The sequence below is a fragment of the Lithobates pipiens genome, unplaced genomic scaffold, assembly GCF_037356315.1.
Source record: "Lithobates pipiens isolate NorthernLeopardFrog02 unplaced genomic scaffold, aLitPip1_a1.2 Scaffold_28, whole genome shotgun sequence".
NCBI lineage: Eukaryota > Metazoa > Chordata > Amphibia > Anura > Ranidae > Lithobates > Lithobates pipiens.
In genome coordinates, this window is record NW_027507789.1 from 87,031,027 (window position 1) to 87,051,398 (window position 20,372).

Here is a 20,372-nt window from a genome sequence, read left to right on the forward strand (position 1 = left end):
CAAGAAAGAATGGGAATCCAACCTTCAGGCCTGTTCCATGACTATGTCTTTATTATGCCATTATTACACTACGGAATTATTCTCATTGGATAAAGAAATTGAAAAATTGCACGAAGGTAACCCTACAATTGTAAATGATGCATTGTTTTCAGAGAGATAAAGTACTTTGAAAACTCATTTGTAAAAATATGTGGCTGACATCATTAAAAACAAAGAGGGCAAGTTCCTAAGGGACAAACTAACCTATGACAATAGTCAAGCATACAATTGGGGCAACATGAAAAACCGTAAAAATTAGTCGTTTAAACACTAACCGTAGAATCCGGAATGAACCTATGGATTCTGATTCATCGGTTTCTTCCATTTCTTCGTTTTCTTCTTCCTCACAGGTCCAGGAGACTGCCAAAGTAGGCTCCAACAAAGCACTTACCCAAGTAAGATCCACCAAAGATAATGCACTTTCAGGTACCACTAAACGCACTACGGGCACTAAAATGTCCACTAGAGCTAAAAACACTTCTACTCACGCATCGGGTTCTTCTGAACCTGATGGTTCTGCTTTACTTTCACCATCACAGACACAGGAAACCAATCTGAATTCTAATTCTCTCACTCTGTCTGGAATCACCATAGGTAACACTGAACACAAATATGCAGCTCATGCAGATATTTTGTTTTATATATAACAACCACTGATCTCTTTCCCTAACCTTATGTGCTAGCATTTTCAAAATTCAGTGCCATCTCCAATTTCAAAATTAATATGACCAAATCGGAAATTCTAAACATGTCGCTACCTGGAAAGACTGTAGCCCAACTTAAAAATCCTTCCTTAAAAAGTAAAACTAAATACTTGGGTATATACCTCACCCCTAACCCAACGTCTTTATTTCGCACAAACTTTTTACCCCTCTTTAACACAATCGGATCGGACTTACAAAGGTGGTCCCAAGTAGCGCACTGCTGGTTGGGGAGGATCAGTGTTGATTAATGTACTAACCAGGCTGCTAGTCCTACTTCAGATGCTACCGTTTGGAATCCCTGCAGGATTTTTCGCATTGATCGGCTCAATGATAGGCAGATATGTATTGAACAGAAAACGTCATAGATTAGCTAAGGCTCTCCTTGCCAGACCTAAAAGACAAGAGGGCCTGGCCTTACCTAATATTAAGCAATATTTCTTGGCTATAGTACTGAATAGAATTTCTGAATGGAAGTATAAAGAATCTAAAATATGAGTTGGCCTTGAAATGTCACTTAGTGGATCAGATCTCTTTACTCAAATTTGGATTCCTAAGAACTACAGAACTTTACGTAAATGGCAACACAGCTCCCCTCTCTTGCCATTGACTGGTCACAACTATTTCCCACCTAGAAACACATACACCAGAACTCATGCCTGGATTCTGGGTCCTATGCCTTTCCTTCATCAAGTTACAACCCAATCAGGCATTGTACCCATATCTACATTGCTACCCAGCTCAACAACTACACCCCTGGACCAATGGAAATACCACCAATTGGCTGCCTTTGTTAACTCTCTCCCGAAGCCTCTTCGGACCACATCAGACCTAACATCTATAGAATCTTCCTTTTCTGAAGACCAGCCAGTCAAGAAACCTATGTTCTATTTATATCAGGCTTTACAGACTTTATCCACCACAGGAAACCCTACTTTCGTAGCTAAATGGGAAAAAGATCTCCACAAAAAGATATCAGAGGCCCAGAAATCCACCATCATACTAATGGCCCACACTTCCCCCATGGCTTCCAAAATGGCCAAAATAAATTATAAACTGCTGACGAGATGGCATTATAACCCAGCGGTGCTACACAAGACATTTCCACAAGCATCACCTTTATGTTGGTGGAGATGTGGTGAACAAACCATACATGCCCACATCTGGTGATACTGTCCACTCATCCGTCCTTATTGGCTAACTATCCTACACTGGGCAAAGGAGATCCAAGGTTCTGAAATCCCCAATGACCCATGGGTCATATTACTCCATTGCACAGGCTTACCAGCAGGAACCTATAAAAATATCAATAACGCCACATTTGCTCAATGCAGCAAAAGCACTTATCCCACATTACTGGAAACAACCAACCATTCCCTCATTACGCCAATGGCTATTAGAAGTAGACCACACATACTACATGTAAGATTTCACTTACTCCCTCAGGAATAAGTCAGACCTGGTAAAAAAAAGACATGGTCCTGCTGGTTCGCCTTAAATATACATCCGCATATACAGATATGTCTCAAAATAAGTGAATTGTGTGTCTTACGCTAACCCTATCACTATAAAGAGATTGGACCGAGGCAAACTCCCCCAACCCCCCCCCCCCATGTTTACCCTCATCTCTTATCCTCCTCTCCTTCCTTCCTCCCCCAATTATTCTTTATACTGTGGACTATGAGGGCCCCCGTTGAGAAGTTTTTGGTGTCTAAATCCCACAATGGCAGACAGACTCGGCATTCATTTAGGACATAATAGTACAATATTTAATATGTATAAAGGTTACTTTTATTCTAGTTTTTTTGGCCCAATATTTGTTATACATGTCTCTCAGTATTTGTTCTGTATACTATGTCTTTTCTTTTCTCACATAAAAAAACGAATTAAACAAAAAAATATGGTGGTGACTCCCCTGTTAGGGAGCACTTCTGATTGTGGGTGAAGTTCTTTTATGCTGTTTCCCAGCCCTCGTTATGATACTGCTTGGGCACGTCCCAATGGTCAAGAATAAAGGAGCTGTGTCAGTCAGTGAACGTAAGAGAAATTAGGATTTTTGTACTCGCCATAAAATCCTTTTCTTTGTAGTTCACTGACTGACACAGCACCCTCCCCTCTTATTGATAACGTTATACTGCTTGTTGATGCACTGAGGCTGCAGGAAGCAGGCTGGGGGGTTGTTATTGAAGGGAGCGCCCCTTGGGCGGAACTAGAAGTTCTGTTTTTGTACATGTTTACCATGGTGAATTTTCAGGTAATATCACCTTCAACCACTAGGCATGTCTGAGAGCAGAAAAATGTGTTCTGATCTATCTTTTAACTAATATGTTCTATTTTTCCATACTTTATATCAGTTATTATATTTGTTATAACGAATATATATATCTAGTATTTAGGGATGCTAGTAACCGACATAATATAAAATACGCTTAGTATAATTTTGATTCATCTACATCACATAAAATGGTTCTATATTTATATATACATGTATATCTATTAAATCTAGGAAGGACACAGGTTATATATATATATATATATATATATATATATCAATCAATATCACACTGAATGATTATCTATATGGATAACTGTATAATTCTAGTATATCCGATTCAATATTTGTTTATCTAAACGTAGATTAAATTCTTATATACCGTATTTATCGACGTATAACTGTCATAGAAATAGGCTGCGCCAGTTGCGCATTCCTGCGTGCATGCGCACGTGAACGGCGCTGTGGCCCACATTTTTGCGCAATAGAACTGCGATGCGGCGCACGCACATTCGCCCCACTGAGCGGTGCTTGCACACAAGTGCACGCATGGCGTGACCCTTCTGCTGACCTATTAAGGAAGCATTAGCACTCAAAGAATCTGGTTCGTCTTCAGCTACCTGTGATCCCTGCGTTTGTTCCTGTGACCTGTCTTCCCCGTTGTGACCTAGGTTGCCTCTAGACCACACTGATTCTCTCCTGGACCCAACCCTTGGCTTTCTTCTTGGACTTCTGCTCTCTTACGTGTTTGACCCTCAGCCTGTACCTGGACTTTGCTTCTTGTCTCCTGTAATCGATCCTCGGCCTGTTCTTGGTTTGCCTTTGTTTCCTCGTTCCTGGTTACTACTGATTCCTGGTCTGAACTGTTTGACCCTCGGCCTGCCTTTTGGACTTTGCTCTTTGCCTGACAGACTTGTTGCTGCTATTTCCTGGACCCTCACGGGTCACTACTTACCTGCTCTGCTCAAGCTGTCCATTGATCTCCAAGCAAGTAGCTGTCCCTCTGGTAGCTTGTGCCTCTTGATGCCAACCAACCTCTGTGCCACCTTCAGGGGCGGTGTGTGCCGAGTCGCAACAGCGAACGCTCTCGGCATCTTGGCCTTGGTGAGTACACCTTTTATGATAATAACACGCACTTTTTTCCCCTTAAAATCAGGGGGAAATCGTGGGTGCGTGTTGTACGCCGATCCCCCACCGATAGTAACCCTGTGGGCGGCTTTCGGGCGTTCCCTGCGGCTTTCGGACGTTCCCTGCGGCTTTCGGACGTTCTCGGCGGCCGAAAGCAGGACATCCGGCTCTGTATCCGGCGCCATTTTTTTACACAAACTAAAATATCTTAATTGAATGCTGCCTACGTTGGGCCCAGGGTTTGTTTTTGTTTTTTTTACTTTATCTCTTTATTAATTTCTTTTCAATTTAAACAAAACATACAACATTCCCATACAAAATTAAGCAAGAACAAGAGTAAAAATTCCATAAAACCCTTTTACACCCTTCTATTCCCTACCTTCACCCCTTCTTCCCACTCACACAGACATTCTCCTCGCACTGTTTACCTGACTAGCAACCCTTCCACTTAGATATAAATACCTTTATTCATTTTCTCGCACCACAAATTCCAAATTTTATCGAATTTTTTTTATACCTCCCTGTCTTATATATGCTACCCTTTCCTTAAGGACTACCCCATTCATATTCTGCACCCACTCCCCACTGGTAGGGGGTGTAGAGGACACTGCCATTTCTGGGCTATAAGTTTCCTGGCTTGAAAAGGGCACCTTCATTTTGCTAGTTTGGTGTCTTTGGGGTCCCTACCTCCATCTATCCATCCCAATACACACCCCAGGGGTTCCATATCTACTACCAACAAAATTAAAGAGAGTGCAATTAAACATTTAGTTTTAAAAGCAATTTTTTGCTTAATCAGTGGTATAAGATATTTTCGCCTAGACGTGCAAAAGGAAAAAATTCGTTTAGTTTCCTTTGGTTTTAATTCGTTAATTCATTAATTTCGTTTAGTTATATTCGTTAACTTCCTTAAATTCGTTTTCGGATTTTGTTTAGTTTTCTACCGAATTCGAAAAATCGGCCACATTCGAAAATATTTCAACGAAATTCGAAAATATTTCTACCGGATTCGAAAAGATTTCCACATGATTCGACATCATTTCAACCACATTCGAATATTTTGTGGCCCGACTTTAGGGCCATGTATCTCTGGGTCACTTGGTGCTAGAAACTCCAAATTTGGGGTTTCTAGCTGTAAGTGACCCTGAGATATGTGGCCCCAAAATCGGGTCGCAAAATGTTATTAGTTAATAGAGCAGAGAATGACATTTTGCGACCCGATTTTGGGGCCACATATCTCGGGTTCACTTATAGCTAGAAACCCCAAATTTGGTATGCAAACACAATAATACTAGCTCTACAACATATCCAAATTTGAAAAGTATCTAGCACCAAGTGACCCCGAGATACATGGCCCTAAAGTCGGGTCACAAAATATTTTCGAATGCGGTTGAAATAATGTTGAATCATGTTGAAATCATTTCGAATGCGGTTGAAATAATTTTGAATCATGTCGAATTCATTTGAATTCATTCGTTATAGTTCTTTCGTATTCGTTGTAATTTGTTATTTTTTTATTCGCACATTCGGATGCATCCGAATGTCCGAAAGATGCAAAATTCGGCCGAATTTCGATTCGTTACGAAACGAATTGCACAAGCCTATTTTCGCCTGTAGACTGACATCTAGAGGACAATATTGTAAATTACGAGAAGGTAATTCCCTTCCCCTCTTTTTGTCAATGAATGAGAACCAATTGACAAGATTTTTAATCAATATGAATTTTTGTTATTGATGGTTTCCTCTTCCCTGTGATATAGGGTGAATTATAATTGGTTTTTATTTGTACTAAGAATTTTTATTTGTATTATGCAAGCCAGTTATGTTTTGTGAACAATGGATTATCCATTAAGCCTTGAGTGGGACTGAGGCTGCGTACAAAATGGGGTGTTTCCTATTGGTCTTCACGATCGATCGGGACACTATAAAGAACGTTGACCCTGTGACTGGGTATGCTTCCTGAGGACGTGGAAACGAAACGTACGTCGAGACGGTACCTAGTCGCGTTCGTATACGCACAGTTCCGGACGTTTTGGTTGTCGGCTGTTTTCGGTGGAACGCACGCCGTACACAACGAGGAACTACGCACCTACCACAAAATGATTGGTTTAAGCAAGCAGCCCCAGTGCCAGGTCGGGCACCGGGAAATGTAAGCAACCATTTGGCTTTATGTTTTTAATTTTTTTAATTAAAACGGTGTTACACTATGGATATTGTTGGCTCTCTTTTTTTATGACCTGTCTGAGTCTATGAGGAGGAAGGTTTTTTCCATAAGAGATCCATCTTATTCCATGTGAGCAGGGAATCACCTGCATAAGCTCATCTGACTATCTTTTTAATTAAAGTTGTCAACACCATCTGGTAAGAAGACAACTATATCTTCACGGTTGGGGTGTTGTCTGTGTCCAAATCTTGGTGAAGGGACGTTTCACAATTCTGTAGAAGATTTCAGTCTTTTTTTGGCAAATGGATATAGACGGAGTATATCACTAAATGAATCACTGTATGGACTGTGGATATATGTTGTTCTCTAGCATCTAATTGGGACTTTATTATTTATTTTTTTGCAATTGTCTTATGGTTATTAATGTATGGTGATAGGTCGTCTATCACTCTAGTTGTTTATGATTAATACGTTTTACACTTGTTTGTAATTAATGTTTACATTCTAGCGCCCCTATTATTACCATATTTTCAGCACGACAAGTTTTTTCTCTTGTTTCTAGGGAGCAGCTATTAGTGTTTCACTTAGCTAGTATTGAATCACTGATTATTTAATATTTTTTCACATAGTATTTTATTAAGTGGCGCAGAGTTTATTTGCTGCTGTTTTTCAGTCGTATTTGCTGCTAATACTGCCTATTTACCCCATTTGTTTGTGAGTAATTTTAATCTATTAATAAAGTAGTGAATTTTAAATACATGCTACACTATGGTTGCCCTTATATTTGTTCTCTGAGCTATATTGGAGTATCTTGATGAAGTGTATACTGACGGAGATCTGAGAGTGATTCCCTGAGGCCCCCCCCCCCTTCCACCCCCTTCCCTGGGACTCCTGGTGCATCTACAAAGAGGCTGCATATACGCAATATTTTATATAGTGGGGAGGTAATTACCCAGTGTGTACACTTATGCGTGGAATCAAATGTGGAGGAAGAGCCTCTGATGCACTTTTTCAGCGCGGAATCACTTTATATGTATATGTGATATTATCACGGGACTGTGTTCACGTCGCTAACAGCTGTATATAGTCCAACCGTTTTGTTGTTATATGCGCTCAGCACTTTCTGTTTATAGAGTTTTGATCTATAGTCTGATTATTGTGTGTGTTCCAATATCTTGCGTTTATTATTGCACTTAGCACTTTGTTTGCATCTTTGCACTTAATTGTTGTCACTAGCTTGTGCTCACTTTGAAAGTGATTACGTATACTTTAGTTACTTTGGTTTTTATATGCACTCACCAATTTTTGCTATATAAGTCTGATCTATAGTCGGACCACTGTATGTGTTTTTATGTTTACTACTGCACTCAGCACTTTTTGTTATGCTGTAGAGTTATAAGTTGCACTCTGTATTGTGACAGTTATTATTGTGCATACACTGCTGTGAGCACTCTCATTAGGCGATAGAATAATTCCCACACTGGGAGAAGAGCTCTCCTCTATTATATTTTTTTGAATATATACCATCTGCTATATTTCCATCTGAACAACTAGCTCTCTAGAGTTCTCTTGTAAGGTTCCATTTTTCTGGAAGCGCAGCACCACCATTTTCTCTTTTAGCCAAGGTGTTGGCTATTTAAACAGTTCCTCACTCAAACACAATAGTTTAGGCCATGTGAGGGTAAATTCTATGTGAGAGTAGTTCAACAACCTTTTGTCTTCATGGCTGTATTTGTCGCTTTTTGTTTATCCACAAAAGCCAGGTAAATATCTTCTTGTTTTGTGACGTGTTCCATCGAGTTTGTCTCAATGCAGGCTTGTAAAACTTTAAAAGATGGTTGATGCATTAAAGTGGAGGGCCACCCTGAAAAAAAAAATGCATGAAAATTTAGAAAAAAATCAGGACAAAAAATTAAAAAAATGTTTTTTTTTTAAACTAACCAGAAATGCCTGTTGCTAGGCACATCATGCTTATCTGCCTCTTCCTCCTCCGCGGTGATCTTCTGTCTTCTCTCCTCCGTGCGGCGTCTTCTGGGTAATGGGTCGCGCTGTGTTCTGGGAACTGTGTGTCCCAGAACACAGCGCGCCCCATTCACAAAGCGACTCGTGCATGCGCAGTAGGAAACGGGCAGTGAAGCCGCAAGGCTCCACTGTCTGTTTCCCTTAGCCAAAATGGCAGCGCCGGCACCTGAGAGCCGAGGGACGGGTCAGCTTCGGGTGGCCGACATCGCAAGCGCCCTGGACAGGTAAGTGTGCTTATTAAAAGTCAGCAACTACAGTGTTTGCAGCTGCTGACTTTTAAAAAAGAAATGATAAAACCAGCCCTCCTCTTTAAGCTTTGTAAAGCATATGAGTTTACCTATTTTGCATTAAATGGTTCCAATAGGTGAACAGTTCAACTATTGCAAGCCACAGTTCATCTACTTTTTGAGGCCTAAGCAACTCTCTCACATCTCTGCCAGTAAATATTAAATGTATTTATTTTTTCTTAATGAATTCACAACAATATCTGTGTGACTTCAAGGTAGTTCCTGAACTACTTTGGTCTGACTTTGCGACTTGAGCTCCTTAGACCTCAAGATTACACAGGCATTGCTTCAAGTCCGGCAGAGTTGCGGCAAAATCGCATGACTTTCAGGTCACACAAGTGTGAAAGGAGCCTTAAATTAACCAATTAAAGGGATCAGAGGCAGAGTTTTTTTCTACTATTCCTATGAATGTTGTTATTCAAGCACTTCCTGTTACAGGGTGACTACACACACTGTCCCTGTCTCCCAGTTCTCCTCCATTGTCAGGTTGTCACATAGGCTTTTTTTACAAATGGTTTCAACCCACACAGCATGGGGATGTTCTTCTTATGCATAATGATTAGTTGTCACATTACCATAGTCAGAAGAGAGAGGTAAGATTGATATATATATATATATATATATATATATATATATCAATGTGTGTATCATTGTTAAATGGGACAGTTTTTGTTTTGCTCATGTTTTTGCTTTTATAAAATAATTGTTCAAGCAATCTCATTTATAGTAGCTCAGTAAACTGATTTTCTTTATTGTAAATCACGGGACACAGAGCAGGCTATAAACGTAACTATCTGGGTTATGTGCCACCTATAGATGAATGGACACTGGCAGACCAGACAGACAGGAAGTCCCCCTCTATATAACCCCTCCTACACAGGAAGTACCTCTTTTTTCACTAGTGTCTTGAAGGTGATCGTCACAGTTGCTCTCAGTAAATTTTCATGGTCTCAGGATGGTTATAATTAAGAATCAAGGGGCTGAATGATCAGATCCATTTGGATGGCTAAATGCTAAAATAAATGGTACCCAAGTCTCGTCTAAGAAGATGGTCTACCCAACAAGGTTTTGTCTGCAATGCAACCACTTTGGCGCTAGACTCTGCGTATTAGAGCCCTGGGCAGTTGAGAACCAAGATGATAACGGCAATTTGCTGCACAGGTCCAAGGGAGTGGACCCCAGGAGTTGGGAAGGTATCCAGTCCTCAAAGGTCTTCAGTGACGAGACCAGCCATGATGAGTGAAGATTGGGCTTCTGTCTATTGTTGGGGCCCTCTTTTTTTGTTCCATGATATAATCAGGGATGTTGTTTTTTGTTTTTTTTAAACTTGGTATTTCACATGCTTTGTCAAGCTTTTCAACCACAATCTCAGTGCCTTTTTCTTCAGCCGCTAAAGGGCTGAAGAAAAATCTGTAACTGTTATGCTGGCTTCTTGAATACCGGACATATCTTGCATTCCCTACTTACTGCTGTTTTTTTTTTCCCCCTTCTGTGAGGTGGCACACCAGCTGCTTACTACAGCTATGAGGTAGGCATTGCAGATGGCTGCCGGATCGCTCTGCCCTCACAATGAATGTGCATGACTGGTATGCACATGGTGTGCCATGCATGCTGAGTAGTGGCTTCTTCTGTGGGCATGCACAGCGAGCGTGCGCATAGCTGCGTGCTGCCATCTTTCTTAGGTGGTCAGTCCCTTGCATATGGGGCTTCTGTTAGGCTGCGGTAAAAGACAGAGTGGGCTGTCTGTTGGGGCACATGAGTATTTGTTGGGTGCGTGATCACAGGTAGCAGGCTGATCTAAAGTTCTGCTTACTGTTGCATATTTGCTTTTGGGCTGTGATAGCTGAATTTTGCTGTATCACAGACCTGCATAGGTGTTGTACTGCATGCTGCAGTATCTAACCTGAAAAGACTTTAACCTGTCCTGTAGACAATGCTCAGGTGATTAACCACTTCCCACCCGGCCAATGTATATATACGGCCGGGTGGGAGCCGCCTGCTCCTGATAGGACGTTCAGGAACGTCCTTCAGGAGTAGCGGGATCGCGCGCGCGCGCGCCCGCGCAGCGGCGCGATCCCGATGTGCTCGTGTCACCCGGACACGGCACATCTCAGATCGGCAGGAGGGCTCTGTGATTGGCCCTCCTGATCACATGACGGCCGTGTCCAATCACGGCCGTCATGTGATGTAAACAAAAAGCCGGTTGCTAGGCAATCGGCTCTCCTCTCCTCACACGGAAGTCACCGCTGAGGAGAGGAGAGCAGATCGCTGCAGCCGGCTGATGATCAGTGAGTATGGGCTGCTTTTCACAGCTTTTTACTCACTGATCATCAGTGTAGTGTAAACACACAACACACCACACAGTGAAAACACAGTCCCCACATATGTCCCCAAAACACACATGTCCCCAAAACATACATGTCCCCAAATAATAAAAACACATGTCCCTAATAATAAAAACTTGTCCCCCACATATGTCCCACTAAAATCACATGTCCCAATGATTATCTGCACACATATGTACGTGATCACCTGCACACATATGTGCATGATCATTTGCGTACATATGTCCGTGATCACACAAACCAATTATTATACACTTAACGGAATTTTTTTTACCAAAAACATGTAGCAGAATACATTTTGGCTTAAATTTATGCCAAAATTTGATTTTATTGGATTTCTTTTCAAATAGAAAAAAGAAAATATTGTTTTTTTCCCAAATTTCCGCTTTTTTTGCGCTTATATCGCAAAAAAAAAAAACGGAGTCGTGAATAAATAACACCAAAATAAAGCTCTATTTGTGCGAACAAAATGATAACAATTTCATTTGGGTACAGTGTAGCATGACCGCGCAATTGTCACTGAAAGCGCTAGAGCGCTGAAAGCTGAAAATTGGGCTGGGAAGGAAGGGGGTGAAAGTGCCCTGTATTGAAGTGGTTAAAGACCCAGCTGATAAAAAGTTGCAATCATTACTAAAGGCTTCCTTTACTCTCGCCGGATATGCTGTACAGCCTGCCATGGTGGCAATTGGTGTTTGTCAATCCTTGAAGGACCATGTTAAGTGGCTGGGTGAACCTGGTCTGAAAGAGGATTCTGCTGAGGATTTGGCAGAATTGCATCGTGCCTATTCTGTGCATATGCACAGAATTTTGTGGTTAAAAATTTTGGCAGCTGAATTGTCTTGCGATAAATAATTTCCTGGTTTAGATAAGTATAGCCAGACAATCTCAGGGGAGAATTGCTCTCTACCAGTCAAAATGAGAAGCGAACATTCTTAGTTTAAGAGCTTAAGTGCTGCTGCTACTATTTCTTCATTGTCCAGGGAGTTTTGGTGCTGCAGGAGTCTGGTTCCAGAGTCAAGCCTTGAGGCCAGGGCCAGAAAACGCCCTGGGTCCAGAAACCCTCTAAGACTGGCGACAAGCCCTCCTTTTGAACTCCCTGTCCCCACTCGCTCAAGGCTTTTATGTTCCTCAAAAGCCTGGAAAAAGAGGATTCAAGACAAGTGGGTCATTTCCACTTTGTCTCAGGGATACAGGCTGGAATTTTGGGTCCATTGTACCCTCAGTTACGCTAAAGAGAAACGTATTTCTTTTTTTAAATCCACAAAAGTTTTTATTGATGAGAACTTAAGGCACCACACGGAGTGTTTACAAAGGCATACAGTCAATGAACAGTAATATCTGTTACAATTCCAACATTCCACAGAAGTTTGACAGTGCATAGCCATTGGCAACTAACCCATGTATTAAGGATCATTGTAAGGGACGTGTCGTCCTCACTGCTCTCCTATCTAAGGGGGGCTCAAACGTGTTAACTACTGATTAGGAACAGCGATCACTCTCCTCCTTTAGTCAGTACACTGTCCCCACAGTTATAAACGCCTCCCAAGGAACACATTTAACCCCTTGATTGCCCCTAGTGTGAACCCCTTCCTTGCTAGTGACATACAGTAATTAGTGCATTTTGATAGCACTGATCGCTATATAAATGTCAAGTGTCCGATCTGTCTGCCGCAGTCCCGCTAAAAATCGCTGATCACCACCATTACCAGTAAAAAACAAATAATAAAAATGGCATAAATCTATTTCCTACTTTGTAGATGCTACAACCTTTGCGCAAAGCAATCAATATACACTTATTGCAATTTTATTTTTTACCAAACATATGTAGAAGAATACATATTGGCCTATACTGATGAGGAAATTTGTTTTAGTTACTTTTTGGATATTTGTTATAGCAAAAATTTTTTTTTTTTTTGTTCATAGTGCAAAAAATAAATTGTCAGTTAAAGCAATGCAGTGCCTTATCACAAAAAATGGCCTGGTCATTAAGGGGGAAAATCTTCTGGTCCTTGAGTAGTTAATGGCCAAATTTCATCCTTATCTATATATTTTTTTTTTTTCAAAGGCCTATTGCTTTACATTTCCTGATCTGTGTTTTTCTGCAGGGGGTGAATCCTACAGCCCCTCCAGTCAAGCCACCCTTTTGCCCTTGGGACTTTAAATTTAGTCTGGACTGTGCTGCAGAAGCAGCCATTGGAACTTATTCACAAGATGTTTGATCACTATCACTTCGGCAGGAAGGCTGCCTGAGTTTGTGGCACTTTCTTGTAAGGAGACATTTTTATTCTTAGACCATAAGGTGGTATTGCGCCCTCATCCCTCCTTTTTACCTAAATTCGTTTCTAATTTTCATTTGAATCAGGACATTCTTCTACTCTCCATTTTTGCAAATCTTCATTCAGCAGCAGAAAAACTGCTGCATTCCTTGGACGTAGTGCAAGCCGTCAGTCTATCTGAAAAGGTCGGTAAAAAAATCCGGAAATCAGATTCCTTGTTTGTGTTGCCAGAGGGGGCCAAGAGAGGACAGGCAACATCCATGGCATCTATTTCCCATTGGGTCCGCCAATTAGTCATTCAGTCCTATGGTTTGAAGGGTAAGAGCACATTCTCTGGATTTAGATCATCACTTTAACCCAACTCAACATCTTCACATCCTAAAATTTGTACAAAAATCTTCCATCTGCACAAAAGCACAGGAGACCAATTTTAAAATCCTGTCGAGTTGGTATAGAACCCCGGCACAACTACATAAATACTTTCCCTTACGGCCTCTGCTGGCAATGTCAGAGTGAGCGAGGAACTCTCCTACACATCTTTTGGTTGTGCCCTAAACCAATTTATGTACATGTTGACAGAATTGCTCCGATGGGGAAGTTGGGTATACGTATATCACCTTCTTCTCCCCCTCATATGGAGACATGTTTGCTGTTGTGACACAAACTGTTTATATCTATACATTATGTGTTTGTATTACTCTGTCTTACCTTGGCCCTGGAGCTCTTGTCTTTTATTCTAAACAAAATAAAAAATGTGGAGAAAAAAAAGAACATTCTACCAGGAGTATACGGGCCTCTTGGGCGATTCTTCGTTAAGCATCAGAGCTTAGGTTTGAAAGGCCACTACTTGGTCTTCAGTACATACCATCACATGGTTTTACCAGGTGGATGTTAGAGCTACAGAGGATACTGCATTTGGTCATCGTGTGTTACAGCCTGCGGTATGGGTCCTTGGCTGATGGTGTGTTTTTTGTGATTGTGTCTCCCTCCCCTCGTGGGGATGTCCCAGATAGTTATGTTTTATAGCCTGCTCTGGTTCCCATGATGTGACATTAAGGAAATTGGATTTTTTTCTATTGTAAAACATTTTTCCTGCAATACATCTCTTTTCTGGAATTTCACTGCTTGATGCAAAACTGAGGTACTTCCTGTGTAAGAGGGGGTTATATAGAGGGAAGCTTCCTGTCTGTTTGGTCTGCCAGTGTCCATTCACCTATAGGTGGCACATAACCCAGGTAGTTATGTATTAAGGATAGCCTGCTCTGTGTCCTTTGATGTTCTCCAAGAAATGGATTTACAGGTAAATAAGTAGAAGAAATCCAATTTTGAAATGCCATTATATAGTTGTAAATTCACTCCGCATTGGAATGTGGTGCAATGCAGATAGAAATAAATCTTTTTAAATATTATTTTCTGTTGCCTGCTTACGGAAGAAGTATTGCAAGCTAATTATACACTGAATGTTATGAAAAAAGTTTGCCTTGTCATCACATCTGTTTACAAAGACATGGATAGAATTCTTCTGGAAAGACTAAATTAAAAGAGCTGCTTAAAAATCCATCAAATGGATAATGTCTTGAAAATCTTAGTAATTTGTGTCTGCAAGTGCTGTTCCTACTAATGGAATAAGTGGAATCTCAATGCACCTGCAGCGTTCGTTGTAAAGTTACACAAAGCAAAAATCAAGCTGGTAGAGCGAGAAATTATTCTGACTGTGGTGGATGAGGACTGAGAACCTTGGTCCAGATGTGGCTGCAAGAGTCCTGGCTAGCTACAAGACACCAGAGTGTATTTCAAGACTAATTTTAGGCTCATCTTCCTGACCCCCCTCCCCCACTGATAGCCGGCTGCAGTTTTTTTTTTGTTTTCTGAAGTGTTCCGGCTGGTCACAAAACTTGCAGGGTCTTTTATGTCTTCAATCTTCTCCCAGGCAGTCCAATATGGCCCAGAGGGTAGAACTGACATGATTACATCAAACCTTTACACTCCCAGAATGTCCTTTTTTCTTTTTTTTTTCCTAATAAATGTATATTGATTGGTTTATGCCAGGGATATGCAATTAAGGGGCCTCCAGCTGTTGCAAAACTACAAGTCCCATCATGCCTCTGCCTCTGGGTGTCATGACTGTGGCTGTAAGAGTCTTGCTATGCCTCATGGGACTTGTAGTTCTGCAACAGCTGGAGGTCCGCTAATTACATATGCTTGGTTTATGCGAATGCTATTATGTCTACAAACGATGGGATCCATTTATGGAATATATATATTGTAATGTTCGGGGGACCAGGTAGACCGCAGGACACAGGCTTTTCATACAACAAACGGTTTATTAACTTAAATAGCTTTACAGCAGCCAAAAACAAAAGGAAAAAGATTTGTAGTCTCACCGACTTGCAAAGTCCAGAACAGCTGTCCTTATCAGAAACAGAGCTTGGTCTTGATGGCAGGTAGCTTCTCCTGCCAGGAGCCTTCCAAACAGGACACTGCTGTCCACTTCATTTGCTGCAACCCAAAACAAACGCCAAACACCATCCACCATGTGTTCTCCACTCCTCCACACCCATCTACAACTTCCTGTCTTGCCTTTTAAAGACACTTCCTCTAACAGGTGGGTTAATCAATTTTCATTCCCTAAAGAGAGCACAACCCAAACAGAGGGGAAATATAGCGTCCTTCCAGGACCCAGCCACGGCGTCCATTACATATCCCCCCCCTGTGCCCCAACGCCAAGGAGGTGGAGGCAACAGTGGAGCTCAAACAATGGACTCGGGAGAGGGCATCTGCGTTTTGATGCAGTCTCCCGGGCCTATGCTCCACTACAAACTTAAATTCCTGGAGTGCCAGGAACCACTGGCATTAGTCCCTTTTCCCTGTCTCAGCCATGTTAAAGGGGCATGGTCAGAAATCAACCTAAACTTCCTCCCCAAAAGGTAATATCTGAGGGATTCCAGAGCCCACTTAATGGCCAGACACTCTCGTTCAATTATGGCATAGTTTTTCTCCGCTGGTGTTAACTTCCTGCTGAGGAAGACTATCGGGTGTTCCTCGCCATGAATAACCTGTGACAACACCGTTCCCAATCCTACATCGGAAGCATCAGTCTGGACAATAAATTCTTTTGAAAAATTGGGTGCTACAAGGACAGGGTGTTGGCACAGCGCCGACTTGAGCTCCAAAAAAGCCTTTTCAGCGTCTGCATTCCACTCCACCATGACCGATTTCCGACCCTTAGTCAGATCGGTCAACGGAGCCGCCAACGTGGCAAAGTTGGGTACAAACCTCCTGTAGTATCCCACCATGCCCAGGAATGCACGTACCTGCTTTTTTGTGAGGGGGCGGGGCCAATTCTGTATAGCCTCTATCTTGTTGACCTGAGGTTTCACTACCCCTCTACCCACGATATAACCCAGGTATTTCACCTCCTCCATTCCCAAAGCACATTTTTCAGGGTTTATTGTAAACCCCTCCTTCCAAAGAGAGTCCAGCACTGCCTGCACTTTGGGCAAATGTGATTCCCAGTCTTTGCTAAAAATGACTATATCGTCCAAGTATACTGAGGCATACTTCCGGTGAGGTCGTAAAATCCTATCCATTGCTCTCTGGAAAGTGGCTGGAGCAGTTTGCAATCCAAAAGGCATCCTTTTGTACTGAAAACTCCCCTCTGGGGTAGAAAAAGCAGTTTTCTCTCTAGCAGCCTTAGTCAACGGTATTTGCCAATACCCCTTGGTAAGGTCTAACGTAGTGATATACCTGGCTGGACCTAGTCTCTCGATAAGCTCATCTACCCGGGGCATAGGGTAGGCATCAAACCGGGAAACTTCATTAAGTTTCCGGAAATCATTGCAGAATCGCAGAGTCCCGTTGGGCTTCGGTACCAACACAATCGGGCTCGACCACTCACTCTGCGATTCCTCAATAATCCCTAGGTCTAACATCTTTTTTACTTCCTCTGAAACGGCCTTCCTTTGAGCCTCTGGAATGCGGTAGGGCCGGACAAAAACTTTGACTCCTGGTTCTGTGACAATATCATGCTCTGACACTAGTGAGCCCTGGCAAGTCTGAAAATTTTTCTTTATTTCTCTGCAAGAACTCCTTTGCCTGCTGACTTTGGGTTTTAGACAGGGTATTTGCTACTTGGACACTCTCCACCCCAACCCAAGGCTCAAGTTTTGTACTAGCCAGGGAGGTCACTGGTTCCCTGTCTGTCCAGGGCTTTAACAAGTTTACATGATATATCTGGAAGGGTTTCCTCTTGCCTGGCTGGTGGACTCTATAATTTATCTCTCCCACTTTTTCTACAACCTCGAAAGGGCCTTGCCATCTGGCCAAGAACTTACTTTCCACGGTGGGAATCAACACTGCTACTCGATCCCCCACTTGGAAGTTCCTAATTTTGGCTGCCCTATTATAGACCCGTCGTTGAGCCTCTTGGGCTTTTTGTAAATGTTCCTTAACTAGCGGCATCACAGTTCGGATCCTCTCCTGCATTTGAGAGACATATTCAAGAACACTTTTATGCTGAATTGGTTCACTTTCCCATTCTTCTTTAACAAAGTACAGTAATCCACGAGGTCTCCGCCCATATACCAATTCAAAGGGCAAAAACCCAGTGGAGACCTGGGGCACTTCTCGGATAGCAAATAGGAGAGCTGGTAACAGGCAGTCCCAGTCTTTCCCATCCCTTTGTACCACTCTCTTGAGCATAGACTTAAGGGACTTATTAAAACGTTCTACCAATCCATCTGTTTGGGGATGGTAGACCGATGTGCGCAGCTGTTTTATCCAGAACAGTTTGCATACATCAGCCATAACCTTCGACATAAACGGGGTGCCCTGGTCTTTGAGAATTTCCTTGGGAAAACCTGTCCGTGTAAACAACTGGAATAACTCCCGTGCAATAGCCTTAGAGGAGGTATTCCGCAGGGGTAGCGCCTCAGGATATCGAGTGGCATAGTCGAGGATCACCAGTATGTAAGAATGACCTCGAGCCGACTTTACAAGGGACCCACTATATCCATGGCTATCCTCTCGAATGGGACCTCAGTTATGGGCAGAGGGACCAATGGGCTTCGGAAATGGGTCGCCGGAGCGGTCAACTGACAGGTGGGACAAGAGGTACAGTATCTCCTTACCTCTGCTTTCAAGCCTGGCCAGTAAAACCGGTCGGCGATCCGTGCCTCCGTCTTTTCAACTCCCAGGTGTCCCCCTAAAACATCAGCATGGGCCAGGTCCAGGACCTTGCGTCTATACTGTTGGGGTACCAATAATTGTTCTACCACATTTTCTCTCACTTTAGTAACCCGATAAAGCAATTCATTACATATTGAAAAATGTGGCCACCGCTCATTAGCACCTGGCTCTTGGGGCTCCCCATTTATTACTACAACCTGTTCCCGTGCCCTGGCCAAAGTGGGGTCCTGCATCTGGGCAGTACCAAATGCCCCCTTGGGAACACCCAAATCTGGCAAGTCAGGGGTAGAGGCCATTTCCTCATCCTCTTCCCCCAGCATTACCTGAAGCGGGGAAGGTTCCCCCCCCCCCCCTCAGTGTTCAGGTAGGTCTGAGAACCCCACCATTTGACATCCTTAACAGTATCAGCACTATTTTCATCATTATTAACCAAAGTCTTGGCGTTTTTATCAACTGGGTCCATATTACGAATATGTGGCATCTCAGGGTTATTACCCTCAACAACAGGAACAGAGGTACTAGTTTCTTCCCAGTCTCTGGACCTTTCAGATAGTTCTCCTTGTCTCCAGTTTTGCAAATAACGGACAGTCATGTCCTATGATAACGTCATGTACCAAGTTCTTTACCACCCCCACCTCTTGAGTACCAGTGCCACATGCTGTGGAGATGGACACCGAGATGAGAGGGTACTCTCTAGTGTCACCATGAATGCACACAACCCGCAAAATTTTGCTTACCGGACCGATCTTCCCAATTACTCTAGGGTGAACCAGGGTTACCATGCTTCCAGAGTCCAGCAAAGCCTGTGCAGGGTGGTGGTTCACTTGGACTTCACACTCAAACTTCCCCTCTCCAAGGTCAAGATGTGTTGTACACGCTTTATGGGCATAAAAAGACCCCCTCCGAAGAACCCCGCATTCCAGGGGTTCTTCCTGCAATGGGCAGTGGGCCCGGGTATGGCCCCAGGCATGACATCGCCAACATTGTACATCCCCTCCTCTCCGATCAGGAACAGGTCGCTGAGGGGGTAACGGGTGTGACTCTTGGCCTTCCGGGGTGTTGGATGCATTCCAGGGCTCCTGGGGACATCCTTTCGAAGGGCGGCAGTTGGTCGGAAAGGCCTTGGCAGACTGGGCCCTTGACGCTTGGCGGGGCCAAGCAGATCCTCCACCACTGTATATCGTTCCACCATCTCGACAAGGTGGTTTACGGTTTTGGGGTCTCCATGGCTGACCCACCGTTGAAGGTCGTCTGGCAGTGACCTTAAGTATCGGTCCAGCACGACCCGCTCCACAATTTGGGGGCCAGACAACACTTCGGGCTGCAGCAGGTCATGCATTTGAGATCGCGGTGGCCGGTTTGAACGATACTTCCATTGGTGCACTCGTTGGGCCCGAACAGCCGTAGTCACTCCCAACCGAGCCAGTATTTCTGCCTTTAGTTTTTGATAATCTTTAGCATGTTCTGGTGGTAGGTCAAAATAGGCTTTTTGAGGATCTCTGGTGAGGAAAGGAGCAATTAAGCCGGCCCACTGGTCCTGGGGCCACCCTTCTCTCTCTGCCGTCCTCTCAAATGTTGCCAGAAACGCCTCTACGTCATCACTCAGGGACAACTTCTGCAAGAAATGGCTTGCCCTTATGGTCACCTGGTTGCCAGGGGCAACGGCCACTTGTTCACGGCCCTGAGAAAGCTGTTGCACTGCTTCTTTTAAAGCAGTTATCTGAGCCTGCATCACCCCTTGTTGGGTCGCTTGCTGGGCTGCTAACTGGGCCACCAACAGGCGAGTATTTTCCTGCTGCAGAGCCAGCGCCTCATTGTGGTGCGTTTTTTGTACCTCCAGCTGGGTTGCTAAGCGCTGATTAGCTTCCTCGTGGCGAGTCTGTGCTTACATATTAGCCAAGGACAGCTGTTTAATTAGCTCCTCCATTGTTTCAGCTTTCAACAGTTGTGC

The 20,372-nt window shown here is 43.2% G+C and overlaps 1 protein-coding gene across 5 annotated transcripts in view; it reads left to right on the forward strand.

The window, feature by feature from the left end:
- Positions 1 to 20,372, forward strand: part of TUBG1 (tubulin gamma 1) — a 317,008-nt gene that overhangs the window by 295,152 nt on the left and 1,484 nt on the right. The window lies entirely within an intron of this gene.